This window comes from Triticum aestivum, chromosome 1B, assembly GCF_018294505.1.
Source record: "Triticum aestivum cultivar Chinese Spring chromosome 1B, IWGSC CS RefSeq v2.1, whole genome shotgun sequence".
NCBI classification, from domain to species: domain Eukaryota; kingdom Viridiplantae; phylum Streptophyta; class Magnoliopsida; order Poales; family Poaceae; genus Triticum; species Triticum aestivum.
In genome coordinates, this window is record NC_057795.1 from 465,940,634 (window position 1) to 465,960,909 (window position 20,276).

The window sequence follows — 20,276 nt, forward strand, 5'->3', positions numbered from 1 at the left end:
TGTCTCCGGTTGGGGATGTCAGGACAACACCTGCTCCCAATCTGGCCAGCTTTTTAGAGCCATTGAAATGCATGATCCAATTTGAGTACACATCATACTCTTTAGGGAGTTTGGCTTCTGTCCATTCGGCGACGAAGTCGGCCAGTACTTGCGACTTAATGGCCCGCTGTGGTTTGTATGTTATGTCAAACGGAAGGAGCTCAATAGCCCATTTAGCAATTCGGCATGTTGCATCGCGGTTATTTATTATGTCATTGAGTGGTACTTCGGAGGCCACCGTGATCGAACACTCTTGAAAGTAGTGTCGTAGTTTTCGGGATGCCATGAAGACCGTGTACGCTATCTTTTGATAGTGTGGGTACCGAGATTTGCATGGAGTGAGGACAGTGGACACGTAATATACCGGCTTTTGGAGCGGGAACTTGTGTCTGTCTGCTTCTCGTTCGACGATGAGCAATGCGCTCACAACTTGGTTTGTTGCGGCTATGTATAATAGCATGGGTTCGCCAATGTTTGGCGTGGTCAAGACTGGGTTTGTGGCCAAAAGTGCCTTTATTTCTTCCAGTCCGGCCGTGGCCGCATCCGTCCACTCGAAGTGTTCGGTGCGTCGCAGAAGGCGATAAAGAGGTAGTGCCTTTTCTCCTAAGCGGGAGATAAAGCGGCTTAAGGCAGCCATGCATCCAGTTAGTTTCTGGATCTGCTTGGGGTCTGTTGGGATAGCCAACTATGACAGACCTCGGATTTTTGCCGGATTTGCTTCAATTCCTCTATTGGAAACGACGAAGCCGAGCAATTTCCCGGAGAGTACCCCGAAGACACATTTCTCTGGGTTGAGCTTGATGTCATATGTTCGGAGATTATCGAACGTAAGCCTCAAGTCATCTATTAAAGTTCCAACATGTCTTGTTTTGATGACCACGTCGTCTACGTAGGCCTCTACTGTCTTGCCGATTTGTTTTTCCAGGCATGTCTGAATCATGCATTGATAGGTTGCGCCGGCGTTTTTGAGCCCGAAAGGCATGGTGTTGAAACAGAAGGGGCCGTGTGGTGTAATGAAGGCTGTTGCGGCCTGGTCGGACTCCGCCATCTTGATCTGATGGTATCTGGAGTATGAGTCGAGGAAGCACAATGAGTCGTGTCCTGTGGTGGCGTTGATGATTTGATCAATGCGGGGGAGGGGGAAGGGATCCTTAGGGCAAGCTTTATTGAGGTCCTTGAAATGGACACATAAGCGCCAGGATTTGTCCTTCTTTGGTACCATTACCAAGTTTGCTAGCCAATCCGGATATTTGATGTCTCTGATGAATCCGGCCTCGAGTAGCTTGGCTAGCTCCTCTCCCATGGCTTGCCTCTTAGGCTCTAAGAAGCGCCTAAGAGTCTGCTTGACTGGCTTGTATCCTTTTAGTATATTGAGGCTGTGTTCGGCCAGCCTGCGCGGGATGCCCGGCATGTCTGAAGGGTGCCAGGCGAAGATATCCCAATTCTCATGCAAGAAATCTCGCAGTGCGACATCTATTGTGGGGTTCAACTGTGTCCTAATGGAAGCTATCTTTGTAGGGTCCGTTGGGTGGACCTGGAATTTGACTATCTTGTCCGCGGATTTGAAGGAGGTGGATTTACGTCGCTTGTCGAGTATCACGTCGTCTATGTCCATTGTTGCTCGCAGCGTTGTCAGTTCTTCGGCCGCGAGGGCTTCTGATAATGCCTCCAGGGCAAGGGCGGCAGTTTTATTTTCGGCGCGGAGTGTGACGTTCGGATCACTAGCTATAGTGATAATTCCGTTGGGCCCGGGCATTTTGATCTTCATGTACCCGTAATGGGGTATAGCCTGGAAACTCGTGATTGTGTCCCGCCCCAAGAGGGCGTGGTATCCGCTGCTGAACGGGGCCACTTGGAATGTAATTTCTTCGGGCCTGTAATTCTCCGGCGTGCCAAATACCACATCCAGTGTGATTTTTCCCGCGCATCGCGCCTCACGACTAGGGATGATTCCCCTGAAGGTCGTGCTACTTTGCTCAATGCGGCTCCTGTCAATTTCCATCTTGTTAAGGGTTTCCTCATAGATGAGGTTTAGTCCGCTTCCACCATCCATGATCACTTTAGGGAGCCTGAAGCCATCCATGATTGGACTAAGGACCAAAGCGGCTGGTGCTCGGACTGTTCGGAATTGAGGTTCGTCACTGGCATTGTAAGTTATAGCCATGTCGTTCCATGGGTTTATTGTTGCCATGTGGCAAACTTCGGCGAGGCTGCGTTGAGCTCGCTTGCGCCTATTATTTGAGGCGAAAGTCTCGAAGACTGTAAATACCGTATTGTTGTTTCCGGCGGGATGTTGTTCTGCTGTATGGTTTAAGAGGAGATCCTCGCTGCTCTTTGCTACCTGCTGGAGTATCCAACATGCTCTAAGGCTATGAGTTGGTGTAGTGTCCAGTGTGCTGTGAATTTTGCACGGTCCACTGAGCCATTCTTCCAATATGGTTCCACGCCTTGTATCAGGCTTTGGTTTTTTGATAATTGAATCGGGTAACTTACGAGAGCTTGCCCTTTTAGATCGGACGAAGGGTTTAGTGAGAGCCGGATTGTTCCAGAAGTTCGTTTGGGTTTTCCAAGCGCTTTCCATCGCGCAGTACTTCTGCACTATGGCCGCTAAGTCAGCGAAGTGTACTATGTCACGGTGACTGATAGCACTGAGGATCCCTTTGTCCGTGTAATTGTTGCAGAAGAGGGAGATTGCGTCTTCCTCGCGATAGTCCTTAACCCTGTTTAACACAAGGAGGAATCTGGCCCAGTAATGTGCTTCGTCTTGAGCTAGCGTTGGTTTTCCCCGAAGAGGAGAGGGTGATGCAGCAAGTGTAGCGTAAGTATTTCCCTCGGTTTTGAGAACCAAGGTATCAATCCAGTAGGAGGCTCCTCAAAAGTCCCACGCACCTACACAAACAAATTGAGAACTCGCAACCAACGCAATAAAGGGGTTGTCAATCCCTTCACGGCTACTTGCGGAAGTGAGATCTGATAGAGATAGTATGATAAGATAAATATATTTTTGGTATTTTATAATATAGATGCAAAAAGTAAAGATGCAAATAAAAGTAGATTGAAAGCAAATATGATAAGAGATAGACCCGGGGGCCATAGGTTTCACTAGAGGCTTCTCTCAAGATAGCATAAGTATTACGGTGGGTGAACAAATTACTATCGAGCAATTGATAGAAAAGCGCATAGTTATGAGATTATCTAGGCATGACCATGTATATAGGCATCACGTCCATAACAAGTAGACTAACTCTTGCCTGCATCTACTACTATTACTCCACACATCGACCGACTCCTGCCTGCATCTAGAGTATTAAGTTCATAAGAACAGAGTAACGCATTAAGCAAGATGACATGATGTAGAGGGATAAACTCATGCAATATGATATAAACCCCATCTTGTTATCCTCGATGGCAACAATACAATACGTGTCTTGCAACCCTTTCTGTCACTGGGTAAGATGTGACACTCCAAAATTTTTATTTGGTTTTTATCAAAAACTTTGTGGTTTTGAGGAGAGATTTTTTTTAAAAAAAAATTCTTTTTCAGAAAAACCTTCCTCTTAAAAAACCTCCTTTTGCCTTGGCAAGGATTTTATTTCTTCCAAACTTTGGTGGTTGATCTTTTGCAAACTTCTTCTCTGTTAGTTCCCTCTAAAAAAAAATTTTTTTGGGAGTTTTAATTTGTTTTATTTTTAAGTGAAGCTCTATGAAAATTTGGGATTTCCTTATCTTTGAAGCCACCCTTGGCTCTGTATTTTTGCCCATGAGATAAAATCCCTTCAAAACCTCCCCTCCCCCTTGTGATCAACCTAAGTTCTCTGTCCCAACTAATCCAAACTGGTTTTGGATTTTATTCTAATTATTTTTCCCCCTCAATTCAATTCTGAAAATTATTTGGAGCCTGAGGGATTTTCAAAGCAAGTACACTTTTTCATTTGAGTTTTGACCTCAAACCAATTCTCCTGGATTGTCCTTTGAACCCATAACCCAGAACCATCTTGATCCACTCCTCCTCTTCTCAAATTTTTCAAAATACAGTCTCTGCAAGTTTGGACCAGATTTGCCAAATTTGGTGAAATTCATATCCACACTGCTCCAAAAATTCCACAAAAAATCATGCAGCCTACTTGAGCAAGGAGAAGCCACTCCACCAAAAATCAGCTCAAGGAAAAATCACCAGAGGCCAATTTCATTCGGTCGAACACCTTGTGGGCACTGTTACTGTTCAAAGTTCAGAAAATTCAGTTTCAGTGTCATCTTCCGTCCGTCAGTTTCAGTCACGCGGCCACAGTGCCCTTGGCACGTTCCTCGCCGCCTCTTCCTCTTGTCCGAAGCTTCACACGCGTGCGTGGAGCCTTCCTGGCGTCGGTAGCGCGCTGGCTCGCCCTCGCCGGCGTCTTCTGCGGCGTCGGGACCTCCCGTGGCGGCTGACAGGAGGCACACCACGGCAGAACGCCGTTCCGCGCCGCCCATCGCTCCCTGGCTCTCCGCGTGGCCTCATGCACGCCAGCGCACGCCCGTAGCACAGCCACCGTGGCCGGCAAGCACGGAACGCGCTCTCCGCCGCCGACGGGCCCGCGCCATCCCCGTTCCGTCGAGCTCGCCCTTAACACCCAAACCCCGGCCAGTTTAACACCAAAACGGACCCATTGAACCTCCGTGATGACGCTCGACCCCCTAACCACCCCGACCGAGCACTGCGCCACCGTAATCGCTCGCCGGTGATCCTCGTTCACGGCAACCGCCTCGGACCGCCTATATAAAGGGGTCCCGAGCTCACTCTCGTGCACGCAGCACCTCCACTACTCACCAACACCCCGCCAGGCCACTAGGGGGACCTCGAGGAGGTCTCCTCCCCCAGCTCCGGCCGCCTCGCCCCGCCTCGGCCTCCAGCCCGATTCGTTCTGGTGAGGCCATCTCCGGCGCTCAAACCCCGTTCGTTACCCTCTCTAGCTGCCAGGAGCATAAACCCCTCTTCAATTTAACCTTTGCAGCCCTCTCCGACGAGCCCCTCGACCACCCGAGCCGCCGTCCGCCGGAGCAAAGCTCGCCGTCGACGTGGTGCTCGCCGACCGACTCCACCACCATCAACTGACGCAGAAGGGTGCCCTGAGCACGGAGGTACTCTCCGATCTCTCTGCCTCGCCGTGGATCGCCGCCGGCGACCACCGCGGCTCTCGGGCGCCGGGGAACTCTGCCGCCCCGTTTGAACATTTGAACCTGACGGGTGGGACCCCACCGTCAGCCTCTCTGCTCTCTCTTTCGAATCGTTTTCTGGAAGCGCCTTCGGGCAGAATGCGTTTTCTCTTCGGGCTGGCGTAGTCGCTACCGAAGCGTTTTCTGTTTTTATAAACTAGCCCCTGGAAATCTTCTGTTTCATTACAGATAAGTCCCTGGACAAAAACCCTTATAACTTTTAATCAGAAAAGTATTTTTGATTGATTCTTTTTCTGTTCTCTTTAAAATTTTGTCTAGTTTTTTATAAGATTTATTTGAAAAATATTTGGTTTACCTTCTGTGCACTCCTTGGTATTTACGTTAGCGCATATATTTTCTTTAAACCGTAGATACCGAAGGAGGTGACGGAGCCGCGAACTTCACCGAGCTAGGCTCCGACTACTCTGAACCAGGCAAGCATGTTTGAACTTTTGATATGATGAGTGTCTTGGCATGTTTTGCATTTAGTTAGTTTCATGGCATGTTGGTGAACATACCGATGAACGTTATTTTATGTGATAATGAGGTAAGTGAGTTCGATGATCCATACGTGGATGAATGTGAATATGAATGGCCATGTGTTGGCATGAGGATGGGTACGATGGCAGTGTTGTAGCATGCCAGTCTTACGCCAGATTATGTGACTTTAGTGTCAAACCATATCGGTCCAGTACCTATCATTTCCTTCCTTGTACTACCACATGTTTTCCGCAAGGAACATGGTTTAGTAAGTTGCAAACCGCTTTCATGGTACACACCAAAGAGGAGAGGCCGTGATGATGGTTCCATGGCCCTGGATTAAAGCCAGTCATCCGGTCAGGGGGCATGGGTGTTTCCGGTTGGGACCGAGAGGGGGGCACCCCTTAGAGCGCGCGTATATAAATTTGATCCCATGCTATTCGAGATTGTGATCTCCCCGTCTCAAAAGTTTTTCTTGGACGATGACTAGGGTGATTCCTAGCATCAAGAGGTAGGATGGGTGTGTACCGGTTAGCTGTGTTTTCTCCCGAAATACCGTAAACGGAACTAGTCCTTCGTGACTACGGAAATCCGTTGGCTGTGGGAAAAATTTTGTACAAACTCTGCAGAGTCATATATTCCTCCAAATCATCTATTCCATGTCAAGTTTCGTTCCATCTTATCCTATCTATTGTCAGCTTTGATGACAGAGACTCCGGTGAATCGCATGAGTGCTAAGTCCGGTTGAATGATTATCCCTGTGGATGGACTAACCCGTTTACTCTCATGGATTGAATGTTTATTATGAGTATTATTTACTGGTGAATTTAAAGCCCATTCTGCGATGTCGCTCAGATGTCCGACTGTGGCATTTCTTTTAAAGCCCTTTCTGCAATGTCGCTCAGACGTCCGACTGTGGCATTTCTTTTAAAGCCCCTTCTGCGATGTCGCTCAGACGTCCGACAGTGGCATTTCTTTTAAAGCCCTTTCTGCGATGTCGCTCAGACGTCCGACTGTGGCATTTCTTTTAAAGCCCCTTCTGCGATGTCGCTCAGACGTCCGACTGTGGCATTTCTTTTAAAGCCCTTTCTGCGATGTCGCTCAGACGTCCGACCGTGGCATTTCTTTTAAAGCCCTTTATGTGGTGTCGCTAAGATGCCCGACTGTGGCATCATTTCCTTATTTTTATTTGTTCACCTTTCGAGGCATCGCTTCAGACACCCGATCGGTCCTTATTTATGCTCTGTGGGATTTCAGGCGGACTACCGCCGTTTCTTTTTTTACTTACCCGTTATGCCAATTTTATTTATTGTGCATTAAGTTATTAATCATGTTGCATCCATGCACGCATTTGTTATATCTTACGTCCGAACTGTCTTGCGAGTACTTTCAAAGTACTCACTGGCTTGTTGATTTGGCCAGATGCTGACGAAGGCGATCACATGGATGAAGAGTTCGATAGCGAGTCCGACACTTAGAGGAGTCCCAGTCAGTCTCGTGCGATCCTGGATTTGGTCACTGTTTTATATCCGCTTCCGCTACCAAATAAATTTATCGAGCCTCACCTCGACGTTCGATGAAATGATATTCTTAGAGTCTTGTATTTCCCTTCCCGCCGTGCTTTTCCACCACCAACCTATCCATGAGTCAGTAGTATGTCTCCACACCACTGTGTCCTATCCGCCATTATGTATGATTATTGGCGTGCGTGTAATAATTTGGTTGAGCAACCGCAGTTCAACCCTGTAATATATTTTATGCTACTGGCTTATTGTATCAAGAAATTGTCTACCAGTGAGGAGGATTTCTCTCATACTGGACTCAAAAGACTGGTTTATCAATAAATATTTTTATTGGAAAACCGGTCGTGACAAGCTTGGTACCAGAGCCAGGCTGACTGTAGGAAGCCACTAGGTGCGATCGCTAATTAGTTATTAGCATGACAGAGCTATTTTATGTTCTTGCAATTGTAGTCATTTTCTGTCAGTCAGCATAAATTTATGATCTGACCCAGCAGAATTTTGCCTACTTTTGTAGATGGCCGACATCAGCTGCGAGTCTTAGACCTTTGCCAACGTGCCCGATGGGTTCGTCAAGCTTCTTTCTTCCATCGTTCAGGTCGCGATGGGGCCATCCGTGCGCCCAGTCTTCACACTCTACCAGCACCGAGTCAACGACAGTCTGACCATGCACCAGGCCGCGGTGCAGTTCAGGGGAGGGCGTGGTGAGTTACGCCGCTTCCGGTTCGTGGGAAGAGCCATGCCTACGGAGAGGCATGCTATGCAGATGGCAGCCCGCGAGGCGATAGCTCATCTCAGGGATGTCCTTCCCATGATGAAGACTCGTCGTTACCATTATCTTTCGTGCCATGTGCCTTACACCTGTCACTACGCATACTCCTGCCCCAGAGGAGAACGAGACGAGGCTTTTGAGATGCTCATTGAGTATCTCCGGGCCCTGGAGGCAGCCTTCGACAACCTGGTGGACGACTTCGTAGCTACCCGCATGGACTCAATCCATGGCTATGCTGCCAACAGGAGGGAGCTCCTACCCATCGCTCCGCCACCGACTTTTGTCTCGTCATCAGCATCTTTTACGCCTACTCGTCGCCTGCCTTCTACCGAAGAATTTAACCAAGTCATTGCACCCACTCCAGCGCGCACTACACCAACCTTCGCGCCCACTCCTGTACGTGTTGCTCCGCCCCTGGCAACCGCTCCGTCCGCTCTGCGCAACACTACACGTATGGAGCCCATTAGCGAGGAGGAAGTCGAGTCCCCAACCTCGCTACGCCTCGCCCTCGGCAGGGCAAAGGAGGTCGTCAACATCTCTGCCTGAATACGCTTAGCTGCCATGTATTGTACCACTTTGTAAGATATGTGCATAGGTTGTGAGAAGTAGCCTGTTTGCGCATCATGTAGGATCTGGAGAAGTGCACTAGCCTTAATAACATGTCAGGATTATGTACGCATATCCTGAGTGATGTACTGTATAATTACCGCCCGCGTGTAAGATATGTAATGAGCGGTCCTTCTCCGTGCGCAAGTCGATTTGTTTTTCTTAAGTAAGCTTGGGTATTTAATTATATCTGCCAGCTTTATGCATTTATGGTTTTATTTTTGCGACTCTTTCCGCTTTTCTTAAGAGTTTTACAAAAATACTTTTCCCAGAGTGAAAAATGTCTCGTCCTTGGACAGTTCCATGCCAACTCCACCAGAGGAAATTCATGATACTCAACCCAACAATGAGTTCACTCAGGGACAGTCAAGCCAACAAGGCAGTGAATCGGCACTTTCACAAATGTGCCGCCTTTATGAACAGAGTCAGCAACAACATCGCGAGATGATGAACCAAGTCATCAACATGGGGAATCATCATGGACAGTATCAGCAACATTCCAAGTTATCTGAGCTACAGAAGACACGTCCTCAAACATTTTCTCACACTGACAAGCCTCTTGAAGCCGAGGACTGGCTTCGAGATATGGAGAGGAAATTAATTATTGCAAATGTTCAGATCTCGAGAAAGTACTATATGCTCCACACTATCTCACAGGAGCAGCCGCATCGTGGTGGGAGAATTTTCTGCACATGCATCCCAATGAAAATGACATAACCTGGGATGATTTCAAGGAAGGTTTCCGTGGTGCACATATTCCTAAGAGTATTATGAAAATCAAGAAGAGAGAATTTGATGACCTAAAACAAAGGAACATGACAGTGTCAGATTACAACAGTCAATTTACCCTATTATCCCTCTACGCCAATGAGGAGCGTATGACTGAAATCAAGAAGATGGAGAAATTCCTTGACGGTCTGGCGCCCGCGCTTAAATGCCAACTGGTCGTGCACACTTTTCCTAATTTTAAAACGCTGGTGGACAAGGCCATTACTCTGGAAAATGAGAGACGCAGTCTGGAAGATATCCGCAAGCGAAAAAGGGACCAGACTAATCACACTCGCAATCACCGAAGCAAGATAGATTTTAAAAAGGGTGGGACACCCAAATTCTCATCCAATGTCTCACGCCCAATCAAGAATTTTCATGCAAGGGACAAGGAATTCACCTATCGCCCCGGCGTTACTTGTTACGCTTGTGGAGAAGAAGGGCATTATGCCAAACAGTGCCCCAAGCCAAGGAACTCAACCCCAAAGCCGAACAACGGCGGCAATAATTCAGCGCCCAAGCGAAACAATTTCAATCCCAACAATAACCACAGGAAGGGTCATCTGAACCACGTAACCAAAGAGGAGGCACAAAATGCTCCGGATATCGTACTCGGTATGTTTCCTGTCAACACAATACCTGCTATGGTTTTGTTTGATTCTGGAGCTTCTCATTCTTTCATCTCGAAAAGTTTTGCTTTGCAAAATAATTTTTCGATGCTTCCTTGGAGAAATCCATAATAATCAAGTCCCCCGGGATTCAGCAAGTTTCTCAGAATTACTGTCAGAATGTGGTCATTGAGTTTGAAGGATTGGAGTTTTACGCAAATCTTATTGTATTGGAAAATAAAGGACTGGATGTCATCCTAGGGATGGATTGGCTAACCACAAATAAAGGTTTTATCGACTGTTTCAACAGGACCGTGATTCTCACACACCACCAAGGGAAGACAATAAGAGTATCAGCCAAGGATGGAAAAAGACCCCGGCAACCGAGATTAAATAAGGTGGACGTTTCTGAGCTAAACAAGGTTCCAGTAGTGTGTGAATTTCCAGATGTATTCCCTGAAGAGCTGCCAGGCATGCCACCAGACCGAGAAATAGAATTCCGCATTGAGCTAGCACCAGGAACCACCCCCATATACAAGAAACCATACAGAATGGCACCATCCGAGTTGATCGAATTGAAGAAGCAAATAAAGGAATTACTAGAAAAAGGATACATTCGAGCCAGCTCCTCACCTTGGGGATCACCAATTTTATTTGCCAAGAAGAAGGATGGAACGCTGAGATTGTGTATCGACTATCGAGCACTTAACATGGTCACAGTCAAAAACAAATACCCGATGCCAAGGATAAACGATTTGTTTGATCAACTTGCTCAGGCCAAGGTATTCTCAAAAATTGACTTAAGGTCAGGACACCATCAATTGAAGGTACGAACGGAAGATATCCCCAAAACAGCCTTCACCTCCAGATATGGACTGTACGAGTTCACAGTGATACCATTTGGATTAACTAACGCCCCGGCATATTTGTTCACCTCATGAACAAAGTATTTATGAAGTTTATGGACAAATTCGTCGTCGTATTCATCGACGATATTCTGGTATACTCCAAAACACCAGAAGAGCACGCAGAACATCTCAGGATTGTACTAGGAGAGCTAAGGAAACACCAATTGTATGCCAAGTTCAGCAAGTGCGAATTTTGGCTAAGACAAGTAGGTTTTCTAGGCCACGTGCTGACTCAAGACGGTATAGCAGTGGACCCAGAGAAAGTCAAGGCCGTACTTGACTGGAAGTCACCAACCAGCGTAACAGACATATGAAGTTTCTTGGGAATGGCAGGATATTACCGCAGATTTATTGAAGGATTTTCCACCATATCCAAGCCTATGACACAGTTACTCAAGAAAGATAAGAAGTTTGAGTGGACAGAAGCCTGCGAGAAAAGTTTCCAAGAGCTAAAGCGGAAATTAACAACAACACCGGTATTAATTGTACCCGATATACACAAGAATTTTGAAGTATTTTGTGACGCATCCAGAAAGGGTCTCGGATGTGTGTTGATGCAAGAAGGCAAGGTTGTCGCCTACGCTTCAAGGCAACTTCGCAAACACGAGGAAAATTATCCCACTCATGATTTAGAAATGGCAGCAGTTATTCATGCACTCAAGGAATGGAGGCATTTCCTACTTGGGAATCGATGTGAGATATATACGGATCACAAAAGCCTCAAATACATTTTTACGCAGCCAGAACTAAATTTACGGCAACGCCGCTGGTTGGAATTGGTAAAGGATTATGATGTTGGTATCCATTACCATCCAGGGAAAGCAAACGTAGTGGCCGATGCCCTGAGTCGGAACCCCAGCTCCGACGGGAACTATCTGCACAGCTTGAGGCCCGAATTCCATCAAGAATTTGTCAAGCTCAACTTGATAATGGTAGCAGAAGGCACCATATCAAACTTGGAAATACAACCACACCTTGTGGAGAAAATTAAAGAGGCTCAGTCCGGTCACCCCAGCATTGAAGGAATTAAAAGGAAGTTGAGTATGGGCAAGGCCTCGGAATTCGTCATAGACAATGAAGGAATATTATGGTACGGAGAAAGGCTATGCGTACCAAACATAGAAGACCTTAAACAGCAAGTTTTTAACTGAAGCACACACCACTCCATATTCGATCCACCCTGGAGGAACCAAAATGTATAAGGATATTCAGGAAAGATTTTGGTGGCACGGTATGAAGAGGGACATAGCCGCCTTCATTGCATGTTGCGACTCATGTCAACGCATAAAAGCTGAACATCAGAGACCAGCCGGACTACTGCAACCTAAGAAAATACCTGAGTGGAAATGGGATGAAATAGGGATGGATTTTATTGTCGGATTACCTCGGTCACGACACGGGAATGATGCCATATGGGTCATCACTGACAGGTTGACCAAAGTGGCACACTTTATTCCAGTGAAGACAACCTACACCACTCAGAGGCTTGCCAGGATTTATCTTTCCCGCATAGTCTGTCTGCACGATGTCCCGAAGACTATAATTTCCGACAGAGGCACTCAGTTCGTCTCAAGATTTTGGGAGCATTTACAACAGGCTCTGGGAACCCAACTAGCCTTCAGTACCGCATACCATCCACAGACTGATGGACAAACAGAACGCGTAAACCAGGTTTTAGAAGACATGCTGAGAGCATGTGTCCTCACCTATGGAATCAGTTGGGAGGACAGCCTGCCATATGCCGAGTTCGCATACAACAACAGTTACCAGGCCAGCCTGCAAATGGCTCCTTTCGAAGCCCTATACGGAAGGAGATGTCGTACCCCGTTAAATTGGTCAGAGACCGGAGACAGCCGCATCTTCGGACCAGATATGCTGAGAGAAGCCCAGGAAAAAGTCAAGCTAATCAGGGACCGACTTAAGACCGCTCAAAGTCGACAGAAAAGTTATTATGATCAGAAACATCGTAGGGTCAGCTTCGAACCCGGTGAGTTCGTATACTTGAGAGTATCCCCGATGAGAGGATTGCAACGGTTTAAGATTAAAGGAAAATTAGCACCAAGATTCATTGGACCATTTTGCATAGTGGCACGAAGAGGCACTATAGCCTACCAGCTAGACTTACCCGAAGACTTGTCCGACATTCACGACGTGTTCCACGTCTCTCAATTAAGGAAGTGCGTAAGCAACCCAGAGAAACAAGTATCTCATGAGAACGTTGACGTACAGCCAGACCTCACGTATCGAGAACGTCCCATAAGAATATTAGAGGAGTCTGAAAGGAGGACCCGACAGAAAACCATCAAGTTTTTCAAAGTCCAGTGGAGCAATCACACCGACAGTGAAGCAACTTGGGGAAGCGAGGATTTTCTTCGGACAGAGCATCCACACTTATTTAAGGATCAGCTGAAATCTCGGGGATGAGATTTTTCCTAAGGGGGTAGGTGTTGTGACACTCCAAAATTTTTATTTGGTTTTTATCAAAAACTTTGTGGTTTTGAGGAGAGATTTTTTTAAAAAAAAAAAATCTTTTTCAGAAAAACCTTCCTCTTAAAAACCTCCTTTTGCCTTGGCAAGGATTTTATTTCTTCCAAACTTTGGTGGTTGATCTTTTGCAAACTTTTCTCTGTTAGTTCCCTCTAAAAAAAATTTTTTTTGGGGAGTTTTAATTTGTTTTATTTTTAAGTGAAGCTCTATGAAAATTTGGGATTTTCTTATCTTTGAAGCCACCCTTGGCTCTGTATTTTTGCCCATGAGATAAAATCCCTCCAAAACCTCCCCTCCCCCTTGTGATCAACCTAAGTTCTCTGTCAGAACTAATCCAAACTGGTTTTGGATTTTATTCTAATTATTTTTTCCCCTCAATTCAATTCTGAAAATTATTTGGAGCCTGAGGGATTTTCAAAGCAAGTACACTTTTTCATTTGAGTTTTGACCTCAAACCAATTCTCCTGGATTGTCCTTTGAACCCACAACCCAGAACCATCTTGATCCACTCCTCCTCTTTTCAAATTTTTCAAAATACAGTCTCTGCAAGTTTGGACCAGATTTGCCAAATTTGGTGAAATTCATATCCACACTGCTCCAAAAATTCCACCAAAAATCATGCAGCCTACTTGAGCAAGGAGAAACCACTCCACCAAAAATCAGCTCAAGGAAAAATCACCAGAGGCCAATTTCATTCGGTCGAACACCTTGTGGGCACTGTTACTATTCAAAGTTCAGAAAATTCAGTTTCAGTGTCATCTTCCGTCCGTCAGTTTCAGTCACGCGGCCACAGTTCCCTTGGCACGTTCCTCGCCGCCTCTTCCTCTTGTCCGAAGCTTCACACGCGTGCGTGGAGCCTTCCTGGCATCGGTAGCGCGCTGGCTCGCCCTCGCCGGCGTCTTCTGCGGCGTCGGGACCTCCCGTGGCGGCCGACAGGAGGCACACCACGGCAGAACGCCGTTCCGCGCCGCCCATCGCTCCCTGGCTCTCCGCGTGGCCTCATGCACGCCAGCGCACGCCCGTAGCACAGCCACCGTGGCCGGCAAGCACGGAACGCGCTCTCCACCGCCGACGGGCCCGCGCCATCCCCGTTCCGTAGAGCTCGCCCTTAACACCCAAACCCCGGCCAGTTTAACACGAAAACGGACCCATTGAACCTCCGTGATGACGCTCGACCCCCTAACCACCCCGACCGAGCACTGCGCCACCGTAATCGCTCGCCGGTGATCCTCGTTCACGGCAACCGCCTCGGACCGCCTATATAAAGGGGTCCCGAGCTCACTCTCGTGCACGCAGCACCTCCACTACTCACCAACACCCGCCAGGCCACTAGGGGGACCTCGAGGAGGTCTCCTCCCCCAGCTCCGGCCGCCTCGCCCCGCCTCGGCCTCCAGCCCGATTCGTTCTGGTGAGGCCATCTCCGGCGCTCAAACCCCGTTCGTTACCCTCTCTAGCTGCCAGGAGCATAAACCCCTCTTCAATTTAACCTTTGCAGCCCTCTCCGACGAGCCCCTCGACCACCCGAGCCGCCGTCCGCCGGAGCAAAGCTCGCCGTCGACGTGGTGCTCGCCGACCGACTCCACCACCATCAACTGACGCGAAAGGGTGCCCTGAGCACGGAGGTACTCTCCGATCTCTCTGCCTCGTCGTGGATCGCCGCCGGCGACCACCGCGGCTCTCGGGCGCCGGGGAACTCTGCCGCCCCGTTTGAACATTTGAACCTGACGGGTGGGACCCCACCGTCAGCCTCTCTGCTCTCTCTTTCGAATCGTTTTCTGGAAGCGCCTTCGGGCAGAATGCGTTTTCTCTTCGGGCTGGCGTAGTCGCTACCGAAGTGTTTTCTGTTTTTATAAACTAGCCCCTGGAAATCTTCTGTTTCATTACAGATAAGTCCCTGGACAAAAACCCTTATAACTTTTAATCAGAAAAGTATTTTTGATTGATTCTTTTTCTGTTCTCTTTAAAATTTTGTCTAGTTTTTTATAAGATTTATTTGAAAAATATTTGGTTTACCTTCTGTGCACTCCTTGGTATTTACGTTAGCGCATATATTTTCTTTAAACCGTAGATACCGAAGGAGGTGACGGAGCCGCGAACTTCACCGAGCTAGGCTCCGACTACTCTGAACCAGGCAAGCATGTTTGAACTTTTGATATGATGAGTGTCTTGGCATGTTTTGCATTTAGTTAGTTTCATGGCATGTTGGTGAGCATACCGATGAACGTTATTTTATGTGATAATGAGGTAAGTGAGTTCGATGATCCATACGTGGATGAATGTGAATATGAATGGCCATGTGTTGGCATGAGGATGGGTACGATGGCAGTGTTGTAGCATGCCAGTCTTACGCCAGATTATGTGACTTTAGTGTCAAACCATATCGGTCCAGTACCTATCATTTCCTTCCTTGTACTACCACATGTTTTCCGCAAGGAACATGGTTTAGTAAGTTGCAAACCGCTTTCATGGTACACACCAAAGAGGAGAGGCCGTGATGATGGTTCCATGGCCCTGGATTAAAGCCAGTCATCCGGTCAGGGGGCATGGGTGTTTCCGGTTGGGACCTAGAGGGGGGCACCCCTTAGAGCACGCGTATATAAATTTGATCCCATGCTATTCGAGATTGTGATCTCCCCGTCTCAAAAGTTTTTCTTGGACAATGACTAGGGTGATTCCTAGCATCGAGAGGTAGGATGGGTGTGTACCGGTTAGCTGTGTTTTCTCCCGAAATACCGTAAACGGAACTAGTCCTTCGTGACTACGGAAATCCGTTGGCTGTGGGAAAAATTTTGTACAAACTCTGCAGAGTCATATATTCCTCCAAATCATCTATTCCATGTCAAGTTTCGTTCCATCTTATCCTAATCTATTGTCAGCTTTGATGACAGAGACTCCGGTGAATCGCATGAGTGCTAAGTCCGGTTGAATGATTATCCCTGTGGATGGACTAACCCGTTTATTCTCATGGATTGAATGTTTATTATGAGTATTATTTATTGGTGAATTTAAAGCCCATTCTGCGATGTCGCTCAGACGTCCGACTGTGGCATTTCTTTTAAAGCCCTTTCTGCGATGTCGCTCAGACGTCCGACTGTGGCATTTCTTTTAAAGCCCCTTCTGCGATGTCGCTCAGACGTCCGACTGTGGCATTTCTTTTAAAGCCCTTTCTGCGATGTCGCTCAGACGTCCGACTGTGGCATTTCTTTTAAAGCCCCTTCTGCGATGTCGCTCAGACGTCCGACTGTGGCATTTCTTTTAAAGCCCTTTCTGCGATGTCGCTCAGACGTCCGACCGTGGCATTTCTTTTAAAGCCCTTTATGTGGTGTCGCTAAGATGCCCGACTGTGGCATCATTTCCTTATTTTTATTTGTTCACCTTTTGAGGCGTCGCTTCAGACACCCGATCGGTCCTTATTTATGCTCTGTGGGATTTCAGGCGGACTACCGCCGTTTCCTTTTTTACTTACCCGTTATGTCAATTTTATTTATTGTGCATTAAGGAATTAATCATGTTGCATCCATGCACGCATTTGTTATATCTTACGTCCGAACTGTCTTGCGAGTACTTTCAAAGTACTCACTGGCTTGTTGATTTGGCCAGATGCTGACGAAGGCGATCTCATGGATGAAGAGTTCGATAGCGAGTCCGACACTTAGAGGAGTCCCAGTCAGTCTCGTGCGACCCTGGATTTGGTCACTGTTTTATATCCGCTTCCGCTACCAAATAAATTTATCGAGCCTCACCTCGACATTCGATGAAATGATATTCTTAGAGTCTTGTATTTCCCTTCCCGCCATGCTTTTCCACCACCAACCTATCCATGAGTCAGTAGTATGTCTCCACACCACTGTGTCCTATCCGCCATTATGTATGATTATTGGCGTGCTTGTAATAATTTGGTTGAGCAACCGCAGTTCAACCCTGTAATATATTTTATGCTACTGGCTTATTGTATCAAGAAATTGTCTACCAGTGAGGAGGATTTCTCTCATACTGGACTCAAAAGACTGGTTTATCAATAAATATTTTTATTGGAAAACCGGTCGTGACATAAGAACACCGCAAGATTGAACCCAAAGCTAAACACTTCTCCCATGGCAAGAAAGATCAATCTAGTAGGCCAAACAAAACTGATAATTTGAAGAGACTTGCAAAGATAAATCAATCATATATAAAAGAATTCAGAGAAGATTCAATTATTATCCATAGATAAATTTGATCATAAACCCACAATTCATCGGATCTCGATAAACACACCACAAAAAGAGATTACATCGAATAGATCTCCACAAGAGAGGGGGAGAACATTGTATTGAGATCCAAAAAGAGAGAAGAAGCCATCTAGCTAATAACTATGGACCCGTAGGTCTGTAGTAAGCTACTCACAACTCATCGGAGGGGCAAGGATGTTGATGTAGAAGCCCTCCATGGTCGGTTCCCCCTCCGGCAGAGTGCCGGCGAAGGCTCCAAGATGGGATCTCGCGGATACAGAAGGTTACGGCGGTGGAAATTGTGTTTCGTGGTGCTCCTAGATGTTTTCGGGGTACGTAGGTATATATAGGAGGAAGAAGTACATCGGTGGCTGCCCGAGGGGCCCACGAGATAGGGGGGCGCGCCCTACAGGGGGGGCGCACGGCCCCCTATCTCATGGGTTCCTCGGCGGCTTCGTGACTTGCACTCCAAGCTCTCCGGAATCTTGTTCGTTCCAAATATCACGCTCCCGAAGGTTTCTTTCCGTTTGGACTCCGTTTGATATTCCTTTTCTTCGAAATACTGAAATAGGCAAAAAACAGCAATATGGGCTGGGCCTCCGGTTAGTAGGTTAGTCCCAAAAATGAATTAAATGTGTAGAATAAAGCCCATAAACATCCAAAAGGGGTAATATAATAGCATGGAATAATAAAAATTATAGATACGTTGGAGACGTATCAAGCATCCCCAAGCTTAATTCCTGCTCGTCCTCGAGTAGGTAAATGATAAAAAAGAAATTTTTGATGTGGAATGCTACCTAGCATAATTCATAATGTAATTTTCTTTCATGTGGCATGAATGTTCACATAAAAAATGATTCAAGATAAAAGCTTATAAAACATAAAAATAATAATGCTTCAAAGCATACTAACAAATAATCATGTCCTATCAAAATAGCATAGCCAAAGAAAGCTTATCCCTACAAAATCATATAGTTAGGCCATGCTTCATTTTCATTACACAAAATACTCCCATCATGTACAACCCCGATGACGAGCCGAGCAATTGGTTCATACTTTTTAACGCGCTTCAGCTTTTTCAACTCTTACGCAATACATGAGTGCAAGCCATAGACATAGCACTATGGTGGTATATGGTGGTTGTGAGGACAAAAAGGGAGAAGATTGTCTCACATCAACTAGGCATATTAACGAGCTATATGGAGATGCCCATTAATAGATATCAATGTGAGTGAGTAGGGATTTCCATGCAACGGATGCACTAGAGCTATAAATATATGAAAGCTCAACAAAAGAAACTAAGTGGGTGTGCATCCAACTTTCTTGCTCACGAAGACCTAGGGCACTTTGAGGAAGCCCATCATTGGAATATACAAGCCAAGTTCTATAATGAAAAATTCCCACTAGTATATGAAAGTGACAACATATGAGACTATCTATCATGAAGATCATGGTGCTACTTTGAAGCACAAGTGTGGAAAAAGAGATAGTAGCATTGTCCCTTCTCTCTTTTTCTCTCATTTTATTTTTTATTTTCTTTCTTTCTTTTTTCTTCTTCTTTTTCTTTTTTTCTTTTTTTTCTTTTCTTCTCTTTTTTTTCTTTTTGGTGGGCATCTTTGGCCTATTTTATTTTTATAAAGTCCGAAGCCTCATCCCGACTCGTGTGGGAATCATAGTCTTCATCATCCTTTCCTCACTAGGACAATGCTCTAATAATGAAGATCATCACACTTCTATGGATTTACAACTCAAGAATTACAACTCAAAGCTAGAACAAGATATGACTCTATATGAATGCCTCCGGCGGTGTACCGGGATATGCAATGAATCAAGAGCGACATGTATGAAGATTATGAAGGTGGCTTTGCCACAAATACGATGTCAACTACATGATCATGCAAAGAGCAATATGACAATGATGAAATGTGTCATAATAAACGGTACGGTGGAAAGTTGCATGGCAATATATCTCGGAATGGCTATGGAAATGCCATCATAGGTAGGTATGGTGGCTGTTTTTAGGAAGGTAAATAAAGGGTTCAATACCGACGAGAGTTGCGCGGTAATAATAAAGGCTAGCAAAGTAAAAGGATAGGTGTGCATATGTCCATGGACTCGCATTAGTCAAAAAAGAACTCATATACTTATTGCAAAAGTCTACTTTGCCCTCGAAGCAAAGTACTACTACGCATGCCCCAAGAGGGATAGATTGGTAGGAAAAAATTCCATCGCTCCTCCCCGACTGCCACTCATAAGGAAGACACTCAAAAGAGCACCTCATGCAACAAATTTGTCACATAACTTTTACCATACGTGCATGCTACGGGACTTGCTAACTTCAACAAAAGTATTTCTCAATTTCATAATTACCCACTAGCATGACCCTAACATTACTACCTTTATATCTCATAACAATTATCAAGCATCAAGTTGATCACAGCATCCAATTCTTTTTCTATGATAGTTTTTATTATACCCAACTTGGATGCTCATCATTCTAGGACCAAATTTGTAACCAAAGCAAATACCATGCTGTTCTAAAAGACTCTCAAAATAATATAAGTGAAGCATGAGAGACTAGCAATTTCTATAAAATCAAGCCACCACCGTGCTCTAAAAGATATAAGTGAAGTACTAGAGCAAAAACTATCAAGCTCAAAAGATATAAGTGAAGCACATATAGT